Raw genomic sequence first — 25,185 nt, forward strand, 5'->3', positions numbered from 1 at the left:
CAATACGGCCAGGTCTGACACCTAGACTGAACTTACAATTCTTTAATCGTTGTGCTAGTGCTACCTTTCCTCGTATTTAGAATCAAGAGTTGTGAGATAGTGCATGTTATAATATGCACGAAGAAAGAATTTATTGCATTTTAGTTAAAATATCTGTCCTTAATTATCCTAAGATGCAGTAATAGAATGAATAAAACGTATATATTAAAAAAAATAAATATTTCCATTATTTCATACCAACATGACTACTTTAAAGGTATACGTAGTGAAAAGATATGAAACCTTTTCCTGTGTTTTTTTGCACTATCTATTCATGTTTGATCGTGTCAACATTCTGTATAAAACAATTTAGTCAAAATAATATTGTTTGCAATGCAGGGAAATCGAAGAAGATTAATAAATCTGAAGAACTGAAATATCTCTATGTAAGTTTAAAATAACATTCACTGCAAACAATGTATTGATTATAGTCATTGTATATATTCATGTTTTAACGCGGTCAACTGTTTTTCTAGTAAATTTTGACCTCCAAGGATAGACTGATTGCTATATGGTAAACATCTAAATGCCATATAATCCTAACGCCACATTTTGAGATTTTACACCATAGTTTATAGCAGGTTCCATATTACCGTCGAAATTCAGACTTTGATGCTTTCAATATACTCACCAATCGTTAATTCATTTAGTAAGAGAACATAATTTATGAAGCGCAAAAGTGAAGATAAAGGTTATGGCTAGGTTTTTTTTCATTCTACCTAATAATCCCTTGAATGTAGTCAGTCTCTTATTGATAAAAGAACCAGTCGGAAAGAAGAGGATCAAAGTTTGGGTTCACGGGAATGCCAATTTTGTGTTTGGTCTCAAAACGTTACAAATATGTTGTCAATTAAGAAATCAATCATTCTGATAATGTCAGTTTCAGAGAATGTGTTTGAATCAGAGTAATTTTTATACGAGTTCGATTTATTCGTCCATAAGAAAAAATCCTTTTTTTTTTATTATTTTTAAAAAAATACTTGTATTTCCGCTGGCTATCTTAAAAAGACATAAAAAAGGACAAACTCTTTTAATTTGTGTTGGAATTGGAAATACTTTTGTAAAGTATAGAAAATTTCATTGATTTTTATACTATTGTCTGAAAACGTTACAAATATGTTGTCAATTAAGAAATCAATCATTCTGATAATGTCAGTTTCAGAGAATGTGTTTGAATCAGAGTAATTTCTATACGAGTTCGTTTATTCGTCCCTAAGAAAAAATACTTTTTTTTAATTATTTCTAAAAAAAAATACTTGTATTTCCGCTGGCTATCTTAAAAAGATATAAAGAAGGACAAACTCTTTTAATTTGTGTTGGAATTGGAAATACTTTTGTAAAGTATATAAAATTTCATTGATTTTTATACTATTGTAAAATGAAAATGCCATAGATTGTCTGTAATCTAACAAATCTATTGAATTGTTGAGCATCCACACAAAATGAGAGGTACCTTTTAATCACTAATTCTTCAATTTTGTAAAACTATACAAGCTTTAAAATGAGAAGTAACTTTTAATCACTATTTTTTCACAGCTGCAAATTTCAACGAAAACAGAAAAGGAATTTTCGCAAGATACAGAAAAGAAGCAGCCGAAAATCGATGAAGAAGTGAAGGCAAAACGCGCAGAAGTTATGAAGGAGTTATTAATAGGCTACAGCGAATCATTAAAAGTTGTATTTGGGAAAACGGTGTCCAGTTTTTATCAATATTTTTTTAGGTTAACTGAGGAGCGTAAATACTAGTTATGTGTGAAACGACAGTAGTAGTTATAAAGTGTGTATATAGTTAACGAAACAACAAAATTGTGTATATGATTAACGGAAAAAAAATGAAAGATTGTAAGTTTTGCGTTTTTTTTAGATAATAGATTTAATTGTATATTTTGTTATAGTTATGTTATAACATATATAAATCTCTGATATTGCCTCAATCTTAAATAATACACATCAAAACACAGGCAATTGGGCTTTAAAAATTATACATAACTGTCCATGGGAATAAAAATTGTTCGTTAAAAATCATGTCATCGAAACGTTACAGATCTTGACAATATCAGTTTCATAGAATTTTTCATTTGAATCAGAGTGTATAGTTGGAGTATATTTTTAATTCAACCCTACAACTGCCTTCTCATTTTTTACATACATGTATATCGTTTTGAAATTAAGATTGATAATTACATAGTTATCTGTTTTACGGAGTGTTAAAATGGCAAATAGTCCTGAATCATGTTCATCATTGTGTTACACCTTTGTTAATGGTCAGTGTGATAAGTAGTTGTGTACTAGTATGTCAATGTTTGAATACTTTGTTTCATCTATAAATGAATACTGGACTTAGATTGTCTGAAATTACGTTCCTTTTTCATTTTGGTTAAATCGTCTTAACAAACTGTAGGCATATGCTCTTTTGTGAAGGTTGTATAGTGAACTGTCATAGTTAAGATCTTTTTCAATTGGACTTTTTGATAGTTTTCTGATTTGCATTCATACCATATTTTATACTTTAATTTACTATAAATAAAAAAAAAACTTTGATGTCATAAGAGTTCTGATTTAAGATATTATCAAATATTTTACCCTATCAGAAGACTTAATCCTGTAATCAAAGTATTTTTTGTAACCAACAACCATATATCGACTGACACAGTCTCCAATAGAGTACCGGTGGAAGATAACTCAGGGACACTCAAGTCGAAAATAAACTGGCAAAGAAAAAAAAAAGACCAACAGACAAATAGACAAACGAAAGAAAACACCCTCCCCCCACTGGATTTGGATGCAAAATTATATTTTGATGCCTACAAATGGCAAAGATCAAGATGCTAAATGCTCAAATCTAAAGTGAATTTCAACATCTGATAATTAACACATTACATTTAGTTGGTAATAAAAAAATAAACAAAAAAGGATGGTTTCACGAAGAAATATACATAACGGAACTGGTCAATTCCTGCATGTCTTAATTGCAATGATCAAAATTCACATACAAGTATAAAACCCAGTTCTATTTCCTTCATCACCTCTTGTTTTATCAAACATTTTAAACAGGATTCATATTTTGATTGGGTAGAATGTTAATATGGAATCAAAGATGTATTGGTTTATTAAAAAAAACATTTATTTGCTTTTTTATAATCTTTTAATCTGAAAAATTGTATTTATTACTTCATCTGACTTCAATTACTTTTTGACAACATTAACAGCAACATATGACTGTTCATATTTATGCATCAAAGCTTTTTTTCAAATTTTAAGGGGGAAAAGATTCGAGTAGAAGTTATTGAAAAGGAATCAAATAATTCTTGATTGAAAAGGTCATCATACCAGGAAACAAAGAAGTAAACATCTTCGTCCCTACAGGTTTTTAAACTTCTCACATGACCTTGCTGTTGAAGTTTATACAATACAAAATACATTTCTACAAAAAGCCAATGTACCAACTTATAGAAAGAGAAGACTAAGAAGTATTTTTTTCTCTATCAACGAGGAAGAGGGAGAATATGCATCAACAATCGACAAGTGTTTTAAAATCCATTTCAAATGAAAAATTAAGAATTTACTCTAAAAAAAGTCTTTTCTAAGGTTGTTTTCAAATTTGACATATCCAAGCTGAAACTCTATAAAAAATGACGTATGATGTGACAGTTATAACTTCTTCTGTTGTTTTCGATAAAAACATAATTATATAACAAATTTTCACATTCATAATAAACATACTTCCAAACCCTAGTTATATTAATTAAGTTCAAAATGTGAACGTTAAAAATGAACGTTTACTTTATTACAACTTTATGAATTCCGTGCGCAAAAAGCAGTACATTTCAGGATTTTCCTATAAGTCCATTTGTCGAATCATGTCTTTCACCGGAAAATAAGGTCAATTTAGCTCTCCTTTATGACGTAATATGCCAGATAGAACGTGCCGGTATTCTTGCTCTATTTAAGTTCCAAGCACTATCAGAATTGTCATTAGAAATAATTAATGAACATAAAAATATAAAACCATGGGTAACCAAAGGCCTCATCAGGCGGATATCCAAACACAGCCTATATTCCGTAAGTACGTTATTAAAGTTTCCGTACCAATTGATGGGGTGACCAACTTATTAGATTTTAACTTTCCAAACATTTTGTGCATTATAAGATCAATTGTTGGTAGTGACGATGCGTAAATTTTGTTTAAATGGACATGACAGATTGAACTTTCTCATTTTTGCTACAGTATATCAGAACTGACCTTTTATGGGACGCTAAGACCCGAAATTTAATAGCAAAAGATGTATAAAAAGTGAAAAATTATAGTAAAAAAGTGTTGAAATTAACATTCATACATGAAATACTATTGAAAAATATCTATTTACTGAGGTGTGACTCTTAATATTGTTCAGATAAAATCTACAACGTTTGGAAAATATCAAAGTGATTGATAATGAACACGATAAAGTTATAAGGCTTTTACACTGAATAATGAGTTGATAGGCTGTACTTAACTGTATATGTTTTTGGTCTTTAAATTCAAACGGCAAACTTTTAGAATATAATGATCTGAAAATTTATCCTATAGCAGTCCAATGCTAACAAATAACCTACATCAACACAAAGAAGTTAGAAAGCGTCTTATAATGCATTAAAGACATTAGAAGGTTTCGTAAGGAAAAAACTAGCTTTAATTTGTTCCTCCGTTTTGTAATAAGGATGTTGTTTTTTTGTCAGATTTTCGTAATCCTCTGATTTTATCCATTTGAATGCCTCTTTTTAAATCTGTTGAATGTACAATATAAGAACTCTGTAAAAGTCTTATAAAATCTTTGCTAATTTTTTAATAGTATTTTAGAACTTAAACTTGTCAATGATAAAGCTATGAAAAGTCAAGAGAGAACATTTTCCCGCCAATATTTCAATGGCCAATATCTCGAAACCAAGCACATTGACATTGATATTATTTTTTTGGTCTTTTACATGTGTAGCAAACCTCCTTAAAAGTAGTGTGTCAGATAAAAAAAGATAAATAGATATTGTGTAATTCTACGGTAAAATTATTAAAATTTGATTTATTACGAGATGATAAAGCTGAAATCATGTATTCAAACCAATTTGGCCGAAAACTAAAATAAGTAGGTAAGATTTAAGTTATTTAACCTGAACCTATTCAAATATTTATATTATTAATTTTGTATTTTCTCTAAAAAGAAATTACAGCAATTAAACTACGGTTATGTTTTAGATTTGCAAACTTAAAAAGTCGCATGTTTTTATAGTAGGCATTGTTTCTTTCTACATGAACAGAAGGCAAAAAAAAAAAAACAAGTACAATTCACTTATTTGGCGGAAAAATTGTTGATTCGATTAAGGATTTTGCAAAGTTGCATTTCTATTTTAGGTGCAAGTATAATCTGATTGTAACGTCTGTCGTCGTGATATGAGAGTATGGACGCTCTGAAATTAGCATTGTTTGCCAAAGTGTGCCATATGAATTAATTGGAAATTTCAATAAATGTTCGCTATTTTTGAGATTAACAAAACAATGATAGTTGCAGCGGGTTTTTTTTTTCAGGATATAAACTTCATAAAAAACCTTCATTTTTCTTTTTCTTTAAATAAATATTAACTGAATTGACAAGAATGTTAGGCTTTATTTACATTTAGGGAACAAATATTACCTTGACCTTTAAAATTTACACTTAAATATGTTTCTTCTTCTTCGTCACATTTTAACAGTAATGGATATTCAAAATGTGTACTTGTGCAAAAAACAAAAATATAATGGAGTATCAAAATCGGTATGAAATCAATATATACCATGCACATAAAATGCTACTGTGAATTTTAAAAAGATTTTGGCAGATGATGCAAGGACCCCTACCCTTTCACTGGTTTACAAATTAAAAAAAAAACGACAGGGAAATTATAGGGTTATCAGAGCTTACCCTTAAATTTATTTTAAATATAGTTCTTTTAAACAGAAATCTTTTACTGCAGTAATCTTTTAAATTTGCGTTTCATACTTTTTGTTATGAAACAATATTGTCCCATTTAAACCTGTTAAACAAATATCTTCAAGTTAGATGTTTGTGTTGTGTAGTTGTAGATATATTGATGTACAAATTATCTGATAAAAACCATACAGTAATTATTACGAACATACAAAGATGAAAATCTGAGGTCATTATGGACTGATATCCAAAAGTAAGTTATCTTGAAAATGCAAACAATACTTCATCATACAAGCTACATGACGCACACACGTATCCTGTCGGTAAGTTATTCATGACAGAATGAAAATAAGAACTTTTAAAGTTCTAATGCAAAGAGCACTTATTTAAACAAGATGTTGGTGTTTTGTGCTTACAAGTACATATCGTTGTGGACAATGTAATTTCAGTTTTTATTTTTATGCCTTATCATTAGAGTTACTTTACAAAAACTTTTATTTGTGATAAATAGTTTAGCATAACTATGTCTTTTGATTTTCACGTTTAAATGCAATACCCTTTGTCAAGTTACTTATGAAGATTAAAGAGTGAACAAAAGACATTTTTGAAAAGTCGTTTTCACAGACGGTGCTATATTGCCTAAAAACTAGATCGTATCAAAATGTAGAAATGTACCTAATAAATGAACTCATAAAACTTGGTTTGACTCAGAAAAAGTAATTTAGTTCTGTAAGTTTATTTTTTTTTAGATAATTTTGTATTCGGATTGGAGCTAGAAACACCGAGTTCTCCCATTAGCGTGATTTGCTTATTTATAAATATCTTTTTTTCTGTGTTCTCAACCAACAGATTTGTTCAAACGGTTACAACATATACAGAAATATAAAAGATATCAAAGATATATGCAAACTCATCAGTTGTGAAAATAAACTTATAGCGTCATGGCAAAAAAATGAAGAAAACAAAATTGTCAAACTGCATCATACAAAACACAACATACAATGTAGAATACCTAAGGCCGTGTTCACATTGACCTAAATTCGGTGTTGTGTTAGTGTAACTCACACGTAAACTTTACACAATTGCGTTCCCATTGATAAAACTCAATGTTTACATGTAGTTTAAATCATGTTTTGTCTACACACAGTCGATAGTCAATGTAGGCCTTGTGTAGGTTAAGTGTACACAAAACTAGGCATTTAGGACATTAGTTTTACCGTGTACATATTTAAGGAGGAACCTATTTTTGAAAATTATTAATAAAGTTTTTTACAGAAATTGTTGTCTAGAATTTATATGTTTATTTTGTTTAAAAAAAAAACATGTACATTTTATTATTTTGTACAGGTTATTACTTGTACAAACAGTTTATACAAGTAATTACTTGTATGAAGCCATCATAAATGTTATTACTTGTACAAAAAACAATTGTACAAGTAATTACTAGTACATTTTGTATTGAGAAAAAGATAATAACTTGTACAAATCATTATTCTACCTTAGCCTATGTCAAATTATCAACAAATCGTTTTGTATATTACAAATAATTTATGAATAAAACCTAAAGGTATAAACATTCAACATGTGTGTACTTTTTGTTTATCAAATATATGAGCAAAACTTTTTAAAAAAAAGTCAAAAGTAAATTGTAAGATGGAAAACATTGTAGAAACAAAATAGTATGATGCAATGGTTAATTTTGGCATGACATTAAACTCTTCTAATAATTAGACATTCACTCACGTAAGAATATTATTTATGTAAAGGAAGTAAACTTAAGTTCCAAAAAGACAGCACATCAAATATATTTTTACGGCAGTATGTTGTTTTGAATGTAGCAGAAATAAAAAAAAACTAATTCGCAAAGGAAACGAACTTTTTTTTTGTACAGTAGAAATATCAAAATAGTTGTGCTGAATATTGCCTAAAAGGGATACAAAAAAGAAACAAAAGTTGGATTAATGATTGGTTTAATGAGTCTAAATCAATCGCAACCACTGCTTTTAAATTGTCTTAATTGTTCAGAGATCAGAACAACCTATTCTCCCCCCTTTTCTTGCCCCTAATTCCAAAACATTTTGAGCCATAACCCCCTAAATTCAAAACTAACCATCCCTTCATGGTATTGAAACTTGTGGTATAATTTCGGAGAGATTCATACACTTAAACACAAGTTATTGTTCGAAAACTGCAAAAATGCGCATTGGGGGCCCCCTTATTGGCCCCTTTTTACTAAACTTTTATGGAACATTACCCCCACAATTAATCCCAACCTTCTTTTAGTGGTATTGAACCTTCTGGTGAAAATTTATAGAGATCCATTCACTAAAACTAAAGTTATTGTCTGGAAATTAAATGCGTCTTCTGACGACGACTACGCAGACGACGACGCAGACGACGACAACGACATGATACCATTATACGACGCAAAAAAACAATTGGACATACCCGAACACACTGAGTTTAACGTCATGAAAGTAGTAAAATTGCTTACTTTAAGTGGTGACCATGGCCATGTTCACTGCAGCTGTAAAAGTGGTTGTTAGACAGTTACATGTAAATGCAAAAGGTTGAGCTTATTGTGAAGTTGATGTCATGCGTCCTTGTCTTGTGCTAACCGATAGATTAATTTATTTATAAAGCTTTATTTTTGTTTGCAATATATGATATTACATATGCAACTTTTAATCGTGATTCATGTTTGAAAATAAATGGTAGAAGGGTTTTATTTTATTCTAGATTTTAACGACTTTGTAACTATGCACCAGTAGTCTGTATGTGGCAACAAGCTGTTTCACTCAAGGTGTCATGTTACCTTATGCTGCTACTTCGCGTCCGTTGTTTTCTTTAGGAATCTTCTAACATTTGAAAAACAAATTATCATTGATACTCAGTTGATAAAAAAGAAAAGAAAAAACAATCCCAATGTAGATTTAAAAAAAACATACGCTGAATGATAAGAATAAATAAAAATAAAACGAATAAATAAATACTCAACAATTCACAAATATTCCCAGATTTACATACCCAAAGAAAGGAGTTTTTGAATTAAAGATTAAAAACAAAAGAAGAAACAAATATAACCCAAATATATTGTGTTGTACAAGTAATAATCTTTTTCTCACCAAATTTGTACAAGTAATTACTGGTACAATTATATTTGTACCAGTAATAACTTGTATGATGGCATCATACAGGTAATAACTGATACAAAGTTTTTGTACAAGTAACAACCTGTACAAAATAATAAAATGTACACGACATATATATATATATAAAACGTCTGAATAATAGTCAACAATTTTTCCCACGAGGGCGATGGATCGTTACAAGTAACGATACATGTACACAATACAATAAATTATATAAACGCCTAAAAAGTGTACATAACAACACCAATAACAGAAAAAAGAACTATAAATGTAATTATTTATAAATATTTCGGATAACAGATATCCTTCATCAGTATATATGATTGTGATGTTGAATGAATCAAGTATCAGTCTAATTAGATGAGCAGCAGCAGCAGCAAATTTATTTCAGCATTTACAAAAGTGAAGATAGAAACGTAGGTGATAAAAAAGGATGACTGATTATATTTACAACATCCAACAAAATTTTCTAACAAATAAAACTAACGTAATGAACAATATAGACTAACGACATTTTGAACTTATTTAAACATATATTGTATGCACTTTGTACAATGATATGTATTATGCACATTTTTTGAAAGGAATCGCATGAACTTTATGTGTAATTAAATATCTCTAACTTCGACAACGTAAAATTTTAAAGTTTAAACTTCATGCGTTCTTTCTTACTCATAATATGGGAGAAGCACGTTTTGTTTTAGAAGAATATCAGATTAAAATTTCAATGGTCATATCTTATATATATAAAAGTCTATTTAAAGGACCAACCAGCTAATGAAATATGTACGTATCGTCTAAATTACTAAAGTGGAAGATAATGCGTAGATAAGGAAAAGTTATTACCATCTGTTATTGATTATTGTTATCTTATCATTATTTCGTAATGTAATATATCTTAAAAATTACTGTATTATTAGAACTACAATTTATATGTACAAAATATATATGTATATGTATATGTGCTTTGATAAGGAGCATGTAATTGAATTTCATGAATATTCGTATTCTTATTCTTCATAAGATTTGCAAAACGGTACTTATAAAAGATGGTAATTTACGGAAATTATTTTATACAATCGTGTTGATAAATAGTTTAGCTTTACCAATAGACGTCGTAATTGTCAATAACGTAAAGAAAATAAAAGTAATTGACACCGACGAAGACGATTCGTTAAACCAAAATATTTTTCAACACGATATCATAACATTCACCTTAGAATATTCTATTGTTTATAAGTACCGTTGTGCAAATCCTTGGACTAATATATATATATATGATAACTACATGTGATTATTCATATTTATATTATATAATGAAAATATCAGCACACAGTTCTTACTGATGTCCTAACAAATGATTAACATTTTTAACATAAAGGCATATAATTTACACTGATGATTATTATGTAGACGAAACGCACGTCTAGCGTATAATTTTTATGCCTGGTATCTTTGATAACTATTTACACCTATTGTTTAAAGATCTTTATGAAATTGCAATCCATTACTTTCTTTAGCTTTGCGTTAATTTATAGAACTTTATACGGAAACAGGAAAGTGGAAAGAAACTTTATACCTTAATACACAACATATAAATAAACGTAGGAACATGCGTTCCGTACTTTATACTACGTGTGACGTAATACACAAGTTATTCATAAACAAGAACACGTAACGTTACATTTGGCGCGCTATACTGAAACTAAGTATAAACAAATACAAAATGAATAATTACACATATAAATAGAGTCGATATATAGATTTAAAGAAGTCAGCATATAATATAAGGTCAAAGTAAGCTATTTCTTCTGTAAAATACGAATCCGAACACAACAACGGACATCTGCGTGTATCGATCAAGTGTGGAACGGAGACAACAGTAAAAATATCAGCTTTCAAATCACCGGAGCGAAACAATATATCAGAAAATATAATAAAAATATTGTATTTAACATCTGTTGAAAACATCATTTATTTAGTCAGGGGCGTTACTTACACAAACCATCTATTTTATTTACTCATATAGGTAATTTTTGCTTTTAAAAATTATAAGATTACTCAATATCACCCTAAAAAATATAGAGATGAAATGTTACTTTAAGACTAATGACAAATATAGGACTTGCATAAATTATTTTATACATATTTGAAAGAAAATTACAAACTATTACATACGTTATCTATTTGGGTTACAAATTATAGATAACTTCGAGTCTTTATTTAATCAGCAGTTAATATCTGTTTATATCTGTCGACCTTCAAATTTTAGGAAAATTATATTTTAAAGTCTCAGGAGACAAATGTTTTACATAGAAGCGTCGATGTGAAGACAAGTGCGTGAGCGAAGCAGTAGGTGTTTCGTGAGGATAAATCTTGTTTTATATTTTAAGGGGAAATGTACCATATGTGACTGTGAAACTTTGTTGATGATTTTAAAAACTGATGATTAGACACCTTTAAAAATAATATTAAGAAAACTTTGAAAAATACAGAATATTTGTCCGTTGTAAAAGGAATTTCCCGCGCAAATCGGAAAACGTCACGTGTTACATGTATTACGCGTATATTTATGGTATCTTCGCTTGGTGTACAATTGGTTTGGTAAATAATTGTCATATTATTCCTTGTCTTTTTCTCAATACGGAATAAATTCATGTCTTGGTTTCAGTGCATATATGGTTTAGTCGACTTTAAAAGAAATGATATTCACTTTGACCCTTTGGCCGTTGGCTATAGTCCTCAGTGAATATCTATTTTTCAAAAATCAATTAAACTGTTTTTTCACTTGATCAAAAGACAGTATTATTATGTTATTCGATAATACTGAACTATGAGAATAATCTTCAATTTATAGAATACACGGCGTTGTTAAGAAATGCGGATTTATGCATAGAGTAGAAGATTATTCGTCCAGCTTGTAAAATTTTTTGTTAACATAACAATCCACCATCGTTACCTAAGCTCTAATGATAGAGTTATCATGCATAGAGGACTGTGTTGTGTTAACAGTATACAGACAATTTCTGTTTTTCCTGACCAACAACAAACATTGTTAGAGATTAAGACAAAAAACATAACTTTTGATTTCATCTTTTTATGTTTACATCTACAAACTTATGTATAAAGAGTAGTCTAAAGCATTTAACAGATAAGTATTCCAACCTCCCTTTTGAAAAGGAACAGTTCCATGAATTTAGTAATCAAAGGTACCAGGCTTATGATTAGAAGCGCGTTATGTCTACACCATAGTCATCAATGACGCACAGTTAAAAATAATAGTTAGAAAGCCAATTAATTATGAAGTTGAAGACCAAAAATTCAAAAAAATTATTCACAAATACGGCTCCAGTAAGCTCTGTCTGGGATAACAAAATCCTTAGTATTTCGAATAATTTTTGCTTCTGTAAACAGTCAATTTATAAATTTCCCATATAATTGATGTTCATGTCAGACGGCTTAGACAATTCTTAAAATTTAATGTACACAAATATGTACAAATTAGTTTTAAACCAAGAGGCTCCTAACTTCGGAAAAGCGCAAACATACGGCGGGGCTAAACATGATTTTTGGGATCTCAACACTCTCCCTATACCTCTAGCTAATGTATAAAAGTAAACGCATAACAATGCGCACAGTAAAATTCAGTTCAAGAGAAGCCCGAGTCCGATGTCAGAAGAGGTAACAAAAGAAAATAAACAAAATGGCAAAAATATATAAATGACAACAGATTACTAGCAGTTACTGACATTCCAGCTTCAGACCTCAATTAAACTGCTTGAAAGATTATGTTTCCATCATATGAATATCAAACACAATCCCTCCCGTTAGGTGTTTAGTATTATACCATTTGTTGATATAACGTAACGAGTAGGAACACTTTTTGCTTTTATAGAACGTATTACATTGATGAAACCGATCAATCTCAAGTGGCACCCACTGTGTTACTAGAAAAAAGAAAGTTGGAGTGCTTAAACTAATAGTACAAGTCAAACGTACCGTTGTGCGATCTACAATGGTGGACTTATCCTGGTATTACCCAAACCTAAACAATAACAACATCCAATCGGTACAACTTTAACCCACCTAGATATCCGCCCGTTATTATCAGTTATACGAATCTGTTTGGGAACTATAGAAATGGAGATGTTAAGATCGCGTCTTTAAAGAAGTAGCAGTTTGACCCGTGATGTCATGTGTATATCCATGTGCTGTGTTGTGACATTTTATAAAAAACTAGACATTTATCATGTAATGTTGTGTCAAATGTTATTTAATGAATATTTTTCCGAAGGTGGGGCTCGTGTTGTTTATTGTTTAGTTTTCTATGTTGTGTCATGCGTGCTATTGTTTGTCTGTTTGTCCTTTTCATTTCTTGCCATGGCGTTGTCAGTTTATTTTTGATATACGAGTTTGAGTGTTCCTCTGGTATCTTTCTTCCCTCTTTTCAAACTATTCGTACAAACTATTGTTTTCTGCCTGGACTAACAAAAGCCACAAAGTCACTTACCAATAGCAGAAAAAATTGGTACCGTTAATGTTATTCCACTAACATCAGACTTAAACATGGGCTTAAACCACTTTATAAGGACATATTGCTCGTACATGACCAATTTGACTACATTTGAAACACTTTTGTTAACGTTTTCACACACACTTCCAAGTACTTCTTGACAAATTTAGACAAAACTTTAAACCAGGAAATTTTCGCGCCGTCTTTATTTCGCGATTAATCAAGTCAACCTAGATTCGCACCGTTTCGAATCATTATAGCAATACTGACACTATGATGCTTGATATAGATCATTTGCTTGTTCAATATGTAACGGATAAACGTGATGTACTTGATTTACCCTTAAATAAGTCTGCTTTGATGATATTTAATGTTTTAGTGCTCATAGACATGCATCCGTTTAAGATGCGCTGCACAGAGCCAACATTAAAGTAGTGCATTATCAAGCTGGATGTACAGACCAGTAACACCCGCTTGATTTACGTGTCATCAACGTGTATAAAGATATTTTAATAACACACTTTCAAGATTGGTATGCAGACGAAGTTGGAACATTTTTACAAAAAGAAAAAAACTTTGAAATTGACATAAGACTAAGTGTTATTAAATCAATTCACGCCCGCTGGCCAATGATAACACGAAACGATTAGAAATAAGCAAAGACCTTATTCGTAGCTCTTTTGAAGCGGCAGGAATAAAAGTTAATCAATAAATCCTTTGATCTGCGTGACAGTTAAAATGTACAATGTGCTAATCGGTATTTAATCGATTTACAGCTGTACCCAACTGTTATGTGTGTTGTTTTTATATCAATTTTATCAGTGTCGTAATTAGACTTGAGATAAATTTTGATCCATTTGTCTTTAATATCTAATATTTGTTTCTTTATCAAATGTCTGTGTATATAGACTTTTAGAATCGAGAGTCAGGTAGTGTCATTTAAAAAGTTGTTTTTATATTTGTCGTCGACACGTTCTATTTTTTTAACACGTGCTTTGAGTAGATTTTGTTTATGACTATGCTTAAAAATAGGTACGAAAAACATCTTTTCAATTTTAATATTCGCGGTATTTTTTTATTTTTTATTTTTTTTGACGTACCAACTGCTACCGCAAAAAGAGCGAAAATAAAACTACCGCAAAATTTGGCCAGTTAACAGTACTTCAAAGCATGAACTAACAAAATCAGAATATTTCAAACCTTTTCATCAGTTTCACTTTCAATACTTTCAATAACTGTCCCAATGGTATCTTTCGTCCCTCTTTTTCAAACCTGAAATTGCCAGTTGTATGACAAACTGTTTCGTAATCAAGTGCCAAAAATATTGCATCATTCAAACAATTTGATTTTTTCAAAGCGACATGTTTCCCTTTTTCACTATTCACGATTCGATTTTATAATCACTAAACCAACTAAAAAAAATACAATTCAAATCAAAATTAAAAACTAATTGTTCTTTAATCAATTGTTCAGAGAACAATGAATGGTCTTTCCACCCGAAACTAGATATTTATTGATACAAAAATATTCAAATCCGGTTTGAAATGCAATTTCCAGTGTCATATGATAGCTTATTTTATGCCAATTAAAAAAATATATGGTTTCTATACTTAAAAAAAAAAGGATATAATTTGTTACTTGCGGTTTGCAGAATGTCATTTTAAGTATAATTGGATAGTTGAATGGTCTTTCCACCCGAAACTAGATATATATTGATACAAAAATATTCAAATCCGGTTTGAAATGCAATTTCCAGTATCATATGATAGCTTATTTTATGCCAATTTAAAAAATATATGGTTTCTATACTTTAAAAAAAAAGGATATAATTTGTTACTTGCGGTTTGCAGAATGTCATTTTAAGTATAATTGGATAGTTGACACTGATTCCAAAAATTCATGGATCTATATACCTTTATATTCAATATGTCAAAGAAAGCTTCATTCTGGTTTTCACATGGTCACATATTGTACATGTTTGATTTTTCAGGTTTATATGGCTTACAAACTAATCTTAAAAGTCTTATGACTTTATCACGTATGAATAAGAAGTAAAAGCAAAGGTTAGAAAATAGAACGTCAAATCAGCTTTGACCTTTGATCCTAACTTCACTGTCATAAATTTAACCGCACAATACTAGGAATAAAATTTAAAAAAAAAGAATAAACAAATGACAACAAAGCAACAAGCAAACCTAAACACGTTGAATAAAGCTTCTATTCAAAATAAGAAAAGAACAAGCAATTACACAAAAGATGAACGAAACAAGTAGGAATAAAGAACTGTACAAAGAAAAAAAAATTAAAATATAACAATAAACAGAACAAAAAGTTTAATATCAAAACCATTTCATACATTGGTTTTAACAACTTCTATGGTTTATATTATAGAAAACAGAAACTGCGAGCCGCAAAATGAAAATATTTCTTTGATATGTTGGAGATGGACAAGGAGGACATAAATAAGGTAAAACGTATTATTTGTTTATATACTAGTATATGTATATATATATTATAAAACATGTAGTAAAAATATTCCTTTTGATTAATCGATTTTCGACTATAGGAAGATGTGGTATGGGTGCCAATGAGACAACTCTCAATACAAGTAAAAATTTATAAATGTAAACAATTTTAGATCAAGGTACGGTCTTCAACACGAACCATTGACTCACACCGAACAGCAAGGCCCCACAAACTATTAGGGTAACTGTACCAGTGGTTTGATTCCACCAGTGTACTTTATCCGGAGGATGGAAATACGTGGTGTTTTTAGCCACCAACACAATTTCACTAGGGGTTTTAATCCGAGTCAAGTGTAAAATATCAACCACTCTTAATAACTTTATAAAGAGAGTTTTATGAAGGCGAAATATTTTTAAAAAAATGGGGCTTGGTTGTGTTTTTTTTTTTTTTTGGGGGGGGGGGGGGGGTGGGTGGCGGTAATTTTAATAAACTTTAACTTGCATAGCTGATTTATGTTTCCAATGGACAAAGTAAACTAGTGTTTTTCATCCACGAAATGCTCCCACAAATGTTTTGATTCAGAAATGATTACACTAGTGATTTTGTACCTGTAATGATTGCACTAGTTACTTTAAACCGGGATTTATTACACAAGTATTTTAGATTCATATATAAGTTTTTTAGCACTGACCTTAAACACAATATAATGCTTTATTTACGAATTCAATTATGATAATTTTTCTAATCAAATCCATCAAATCATATGATAGTAAACAGTCACTAATTGTAATATTCATATATACTGGATTGTCGAAGTTTTTCTGTGCATTTGCGTTTTGGTTAAATTCGAAATAAAATCATATATTCTATGTCAGTATCTTTATTAATCAAACTGATTCCTTGAAAACTGTTCTAATTCAGGGAACAATAAACTGGTTATATATAAAATAAGACCATGATATCAAGATCAAACCTTTCACACTATTTACATCCAATATGTTCTATTGAAAAACAGTCACTAAGAATAAAAACTGGGTGGAATGAAATTACGCTATTATAACGACATTCAAACGGGAAAACCATATTAAGATGTCACAATAAACCATTATGCTAATATATTGTCGTATTGTCTGATGCATGTCCGAAGCAATTAAGCAGGCTTATCTCATAAACCTTGATAATAGTATGCTTATTTTTTTTATATATTGTTGTTGATTGAGTTTGCAGCAAACAAAATGAGATTAATCGTCATCTTGTAGACCATAACTTTTAAGTATTTGTGTTAGACTAAAAGGGCTACATACCATAGTGATGTCAAATCAAAAAAATCTAATAACAAGTAATTTACAGAAGGTTCATAACTTTTGATGGTCGTATATGATTAAGACTCAATCTCAAGCTGGCATATTTAGTAACAGACTAATTAGTAATAGTAAAAAAAATGTGTTTATCTTTAATCATTGAGCTAGACGCAAGGCAACGATACAATAATTTCATCATTTACACTTTCTTTTATTCTTTGTCAAGCTGGGCCTAGATTAAGGATACTAATCATGCTTATAGATGAAAATGTCATTGAGAGGATTGTATGGAAATTTTGTGTTTTCGATTTGTACAAGGGGCTAAAAGTGAACACTCAGGAAAGGAACCAAATATGTTGTTTAGATCTTAGAAAAATATCATGAGTTAGTAAAGATGTAGATGCATATAATTTAAGAATAAGCTTAATATTATGTTTTGTATTTCTTTACTTATGACAGTTTTAAAGCATCGAAAGGGCCGCTGGGAGTATAATTAGTATTGCTGCCAGTAATTCCGTAGTGACATTAATTAACGGAGCAATTTTTTTACTCAAATGTAATTAAATTTTGATTTCATTATAAAGAAAGGAATGTATTTTACTCACACACAGCTCTGCTTCCTTGTCCGTTATTCTTTGTACAGAAAATCATTTTCATATTTTCATCTCTTCCACGTGTCTATTAGATTTTTGTTTTTCAAAGGTTTAGGCCTCGAACATCACTGAAGAGACAGTATAACTCGAAATACCTAACTAGTACAATGAAAATTATATATGTTATTACTTCCACCACTGGTTGATTGTAAGTCAGTCAAAGGGGGCATCATGGGAACCAATAGTGCCTCTCTTTTGGCCAACTTGTTCCTCACTTGTTATTTTGAGGCTTAATACATAGAGGAACTGCATAGGAAGAAAGATGAGGAGTTGGCAATAGCCTTTAACTTTCCATTCCGCTGAATAGACCATGTTCTCTCACTAAAAATCAAAATTCAGTGACTCTGTTAAATGCATCTATCCCTTCGAGCTAGAGATAAAGAATGCAACAGATACAGTTGATTTTGCCTCATATCTTGACTTACATCTAAAAAATGAAAACAAAAGAGATGATTTTAGCTTCCCAGTTTCCATTTCTATGAAGCGACAATCCAGCAGCACCTGCAAACGAAGTTTGTATCTCCCAATTGATACAATATTCCTAGGCTTGTATTTTATGATCATGATTTCCTTAGAAGAAGGATGCTGCTCACAAAAAAGCTATCAAACCAAGAGTTCCAAATGGTGGATTTTAAATCATTCCTTCGTAAATATTAAGGACGTCATTACGAGTTTTTTTACCCTTATGAATCATCAGTTTCACAGATGAAATGTTTCTAATGTTGTAAAAACTATCCTGTTCTCTTTTCGCGAACGTAACGTAACGGTACCCAAATTGCACCGAGTACCCAAATTGCCCCTATTTAGCAAAAATAGCCGCGGAAATCTTACAAGATTTTCTAGAGAATAAACAATTTGTATTTTTATGATTTGATACTATGCACTTCTTTCAACATAGGTAAACATAAGTAGATATACAGAAAACGTTCACAGTATTTATCAACAGATGGAGTGTTTACCGAAAAAGCAAAATGTACCGAAACGTCACCATGCGACGTCATCAAAACGTCATCTTTTTAAAATTAGCAAATACAAATTGTTTTAAATATTCATTTTTTTAAATGAAGAGTAAGCATGAACAAATATCCAATTGTTCAAAATATTTGAAAAAAATAAACAAAAGCTCTGTTATTCGACTTTTGACGATGCGAATTTAAGCATGGATGCAATGAGGGTACTCCTCATTACAGAATCATTGATGGTTTGGAGGTTAGTTCAGACCATTTTTTCAACGATTCCATATGGATTAAAAATCAAATTGGTGTACCTATATATTAAAGAAGGATACGGCTACAAAATAAACACAAAATAATTGTGTTGTCTTGATCATAAAAAACGTAGCTGAAAAAACTGTCAAAATAGGTGCAATTTGGGTACCGTCATGTTAACCTTCCAACTTAGACTATTAACTGATTTTTGTTATAACATGAGCAACACGATGGATGCCACTAGTGGCTCATGATTTGCCTACCCTATGGGAGCACCTGAGATCACCTTCAGCTTTCAGTGGGGTTCGTATTGCCGAGTCTTAGTTTTTCTATATTGTGTCTTTTGTGCTATAATTTGTTTACTTGTCTTTTTTCTATTTAAGCCATAGTATTGTCAGTTTATCTTCGATAAAAAGAGTGTAACTGTACCTCATGTATCTTTCAGCCCTCTTTTATTATTGTTTACTGTTTAAAAAAAAATTTTCAATATGGAATGTTTTTTCCTTACACATTGATAATTTTCCCAACCAAGATTTGACCTTATTTCTTTTATCCCGTTATAGTTTAAATATCTCTTCTTTGTATAAGGTTACCTCGAAAAAGACATCATTTGCATAAATGTGCATCGTGTGTTGTAAAATGTGTACTGTTTATGTTATATCACATTATATTTATGTTATCTATATTGCAAGAAGATCAATTATCTTCAAATATGGTAAGATATTATACATATAACACGTATTACCTACAGGGATATACATGACTTATTTAGTTATTTCCATATTGTATAGATATAGTTATATATAAAAAAAAAAATTCAAAAGACGGCTGAGTTTTGTTTTTTTTACAGAGTCTTCTAAATGCTGTTATAACCGGGAATTTGAAAAGAATCAGACAGTGTCTTGACCAAGGCGGCACGTTTGTAGCTTCAAAGGTAGAGATTATATAATGATTTTTTTGGCCAGAAATGTACAAATAAACTCTCCATAGATACCAGGGTTACCATTTTGTATGTCAGCCAATAGTTTAGTTTACAAAAAGACTATCAGTGACGCTCGAACACAAAATGTTAAAACAATACAAAGATGAAGGGGATATAACAGTCTTTGATGAATATTTTATAGATAGTTTTCACAGCGTACGAAATGAAAATATTTCATTTGAGATATTGACAGATTAACAATTGATTATCAAGCAAACACTGCAGCAAATCAACTTCAGATGCGACAATACATTGCGCTATGACATCACTATCACTTAATTTTGGCAAAAGCTGTTTATCTTTTAGTACTGTTGCACAGTCGATTAATCATTGGCATTGCCTCTCTTAAAGCGGACAAATGCGGCTCTATATCATAAATGAAACATAAAGTTGTTGGTCTTTCATTTAAACGTTTAAAGAACTTACGTCCAATCTTAATTCCTAAAGGCATTGGCGATATTTGACGATTCTGTTCTCTCTCAAGGTTTCAATTGTTCAGTGGTATTCTGTAAAATTCTGGCCTGATTTTTTCAATTCTCTCTCTAGATGGATATAGAGTATATCTACTTCATGAAAAAGAGGGATACCTTTGCCCAAAATTTTATATCCTAAATCTAACGAGTAAGTTTGTGATGCTCAATTTGAAACTCTCTACTTTTATTTCCAGTATCAAAGGTTACATGAACTGATTTAGATTTTCGTATTCTATAATACTTAAATTGTCTTCTTGAGATCATGGTTTTTAATGCCACACTTTTAAACCCGTAGACTACTATGTGCCTTTTTCATGTTACAGTACAATTATTTTTTTATCAAAAATTAAAAGATGTGGTTTGATTGCAAATAAGTATCTCTCCATCAGAAACCAACTGATAGAATTAAAGATAACAACTATATGTCACCGTTTGGCCTTTAACAGTATGTTCAACCAATACCGCAATTCCATCGAAATGACAAATATAAAACATTTCAAACTAGAACATTGACCGTCTTGTTTCTGTTCAAACAATGGATGAAAAACAAATATGAAAACAGCAACAAAACGATAGCCACTTAATTTCAGGGTCCTGACATATGACATGTGATATAAAGGATGTTAAAGAATAAAAACGCTTGCTGATGTTATACCCTCCCCCTCACATTGGAATAGGATGTAACAGTAAAATAAAAGAACAAATTATAAAAATCATTTACACAGGGCTTAACGTAGCAGATAAATAAAGCACAAACAAAACCATAACAAAAACACATAAGTGACAGTAAAAATAAGGTAGTACACACTGTGACTAAAAGCAAGTTCAGAGCTAATCAGAATATCCAATTAATTAAGTGTAAATACTTCGCTAACAGTGAGAGAAAATCACGACATTGTGCAATGCTAAATAATTGATATCGACACAGTCAGTAGAACATAAGAACGTGCGTATGTGTATAACTATAAAATATTATTTTGTTATAAGATTAATGCAAAAAAAAAAATAACTATATAATTTCCAATATTTCAAGTTATCAGAATCCTTAATTGGTTACCTTTTTGAGAAAGTGTATTGAAAGGATTGAGAAGAATTACTTTGAACATATCTCGGTAAAAAACATCACCGTCAACATCATGATGTGCTATCCTGTTTGTTGTTAGTCTTATACAGGTACAGCCAAACAAACAACGGATTTGTTATCTCATAAGCAACACGACGGGAGTCACATGTGGAGCAGGATCTGCTTACCATTTCGGAGCACATGAGATCACCCCTAGTTTTTGATGGGCTACGTATTGTTTATTCTTTAGTTATCTATGTTGTTTCGTGTGTACTATTGTTTGTCTGTTTCTCCTTTTCATTTTTAGCCATGGCGTTGTCAGTTTATTTTCGATTTATGAGTTTGACTGTCCCTCTGGTATCTTTCTTCCTTCTCTTACAAACCAATATTTGTATTGATGGAAGAATTTGCTAAATGTTAACGTAATATTGGTAACGAAAACCTTGGCTCAATGATATAATACAGTTACATAAAGATAACGTTCGATCAGAAACCTCTCCACAGACAAGGATATACTGAACGAGTTGTGGTAATCTAAAAATAAATATACGTTAGAAAAATTAAAGTCCAAAAAGGAAAATTAAACACAGAGAACGAATAATCGTCCTTTTTCTTGTAAATTTTGGGTCAGAGTTTTCTCGTATAAACCTGAAATGACTTTATCTAGGAAAAGACAGTTAAAAAAGATTACTTGTTAAATTTCGCCTGTATATTTAAGAAATTCTTCATCATATAACTAACATATATCATCAAGATAGGCTGCTGAATTCATCGAGGATTCATCGAGGATTGAAATCAAAAATTGAAAATAAACTGACAAATCCATACCAAAAATACCAAAAGATAAGCAACACAACACACTAAAGTATTAGTAGTTAAATCATTAGAGATCGAGATGAAACGATTTTTTTTACGGGTTTAATGCGCAGTATGGGCCTTCAAATCTTCAGAGGATGTCTTAAGCTGAGATGAAGTGAGCATATGGTTTTAAATCTACTACTATCGCTGGAGCACACAGACCTACATGTAGAAGAATTTATAATTTCATCTTTAAGAACTTCATTATAGTATTATTGTTATACTACTGGATGCTTACTCAGACGATACAAGCACAAACTGCCTTTCTAGTACTTGAGATCTCAGTCGTATCACGGCAATAACGATGTTATTTAAAATATAACAACCACCAGACTCAAGAAATAAGAGATTTATTTTCTACACCGACATCTGATCTAACTGACGTTTAAAATTAAAATGAAACTAGTTTTGATGTATGTTTACGAAGTTATCGGTGATTCTGTGTTATCAAAATAGGGAGGTATAAAGTTTTCGATAAAAGAACTATTAGATGTACTAGATAATTTGATCAAATCGATACCTCTGTTAATACATTAATTTTAAAAAAGGTGCACAAGATCTTCCTGTTTATCGTTATGCAATCACACCTTAGGGTGACAAAAACTGTTATCATACGCAATATATAAATTTTTAATATGAAGTGCTTCATTGGTATGCCGATACCAGTTTTTAAATAGCCAATGTTTCATTTTTGATTCTTTGTATTGTAGACAGAATATTCTTTTGTGCTCAGTAGTCAAAAATGAATATACGTAAAAGTAGAAAAATTAAATAGTTTAACAATGAATAAACTGCAATACTTTTAATTATTAATTATTTTAACAGCATGGAGACTGTGCACTACATCTTGCAGCTTGGAAAGGTCACCTGGATACAGTAAAATTTTTAATTTTAGAGCAAAAGTTTAACCCAAATATAAAAGATAGGGTATGTACAAATTTATTTTTAGCCATCTTTCGTCCCTCTTTTATTATCAATCTTTGAGGGTACGTATTTAGACATATTTCTCGAAATAACGTGTTGACATCTTCGAAACAGATGTGTTTAAAAACATTTCCTGATGTAATCGCTCATTGATGAGGAAAATCTGATTTTTTAAATGGTAATGATTGGTGTTGTTCAAACTAAGAAAATCAATTCCTTTAAAGTTATCGATAAAATATTTATGCAATGGAGAATGCTCGATGAAATTAAACATGTTAACGAAAATCAAGGAATTTAACGAAATAAGACCTAGTCGCTAATGTTATCCCATTCTTAAAACTGTCCTCGCTGGTGATACATTCGCTTTTTTTACGCAATTGTAATTTGAGCGAAATTTATTCACGTATGAGTTTGTTTGTTTACAATAAATGATTTAGTACGGGCATATAGGTACACTTAATTGATATTGCTCATGTCACTCCCATATCATTTTTATGTAGAAAACACATTCGTCTGCCGTTTAGAATTGTAAGGCTTCCCAATTTGTGAGTAAATACAACAAAACGGCTTATGTCATTACCGTTGGGTGTTCTACCTCGAATGTTTCACCGACAGAAGTCAAGGATTTGGCGTAAACAATATATATCATTTATGAAGTCAACAATATATTTCCTGTTAATAAAAACGTTTAAAACATTCCAATAACTAACTCTTTCTTTCGCACGCATATAATTATTGTTAAACCAAGAGTTTCGCATTTGATTTTGACCTAAAGAACTTCTATTGTATGCGATTGTATTTTTTAATTTACCTCTTGTTTCACATGTCAATTTGACGTAGTGTTTTGAAAATATAGCATATTGTATTGTGCTGCATTGTAAGTGAAATATACGTCTGAAGTTCACGATTATTATATTAATATCTTTAAAGTTTTAAGTTCTTACATTTCTGTTATATAATGTTTACCAATCTCTTTTTATTTTGAGAATGACAATCCAAATGTTTGAAAACAGCGCTAACCATTGGTAGTGTGTCGGAGAAACGCGCATCTGGCGTATTGGGCAACTAAAATCATGTTATCTTTAAAGAGCATTTTAAAGCGTGCTGATTTGAATTGCTTTGATAATCTCATTTTATTGTTTTAGACCCATTTATAGATTTATCGATATTTGCATATATTGCTTATTATCTTTTTTAATCTGAAGCTGGATACTGGAACATCTCAAATTCCTATAAAGCCCACTTGAAACATTTGATAAACATGCCTCGTACTTTTAAAATAGTTTAAACTAAAGAATAATGTACAATATATGTGCATAAGATTTTTTTAGTCATACAATGTAATAACTGCGTTTATGCATGTGTAAATCTATTTCTCTCATATTGTGGAACCTACTGTTGCGACATTATTGACAAACCCATTAAATGGGTGCCAAACTCACAAGGCTACTTTAAAATTATGTAAAATAACTTTCATTAGTTATAAAATTGTGTCAATGGTGACAATATTGCTTGTCACAAAAAGAGAAAAAAAAATAATGATCTGATTCGAATTGGCTATGCTTTTTGGTCCTTTTTGGTTTAATTCATTAGCACTTTTTTAAAATACAAAAT

The 25,185-nt window shown here is 30.5% G+C and overlaps 1 long non-coding RNA gene across 1 annotated transcript; it reads left to right on the forward strand.

Annotated features, from left to right (window-relative positions):
* The first annotated feature begins 376 nt into the window (after positions 1 to 376).
* On the forward strand, positions 377 to 1,926 carry LOC139527556 (uncharacterized). The gene is made up of 2 exons (XR_011665380.1): positions 377 to 425; positions 1,576 to 1,926. It is a non-coding gene; the product is annotated as an uncharacterized lncRNA (long non-coding RNA).
* The last annotated feature ends 23,259 nt before the right edge of the window (positions 1,927 to 25,185 follow it).

This window comes from Mytilus edulis, chromosome 6, assembly GCF_963676685.1.
Source record: "Mytilus edulis chromosome 6, xbMytEdul2.2, whole genome shotgun sequence".
In the NCBI taxonomy this organism is placed as follows: domain Eukaryota; kingdom Metazoa; phylum Mollusca; class Bivalvia; order Mytilida; family Mytilidae; genus Mytilus; species Mytilus edulis.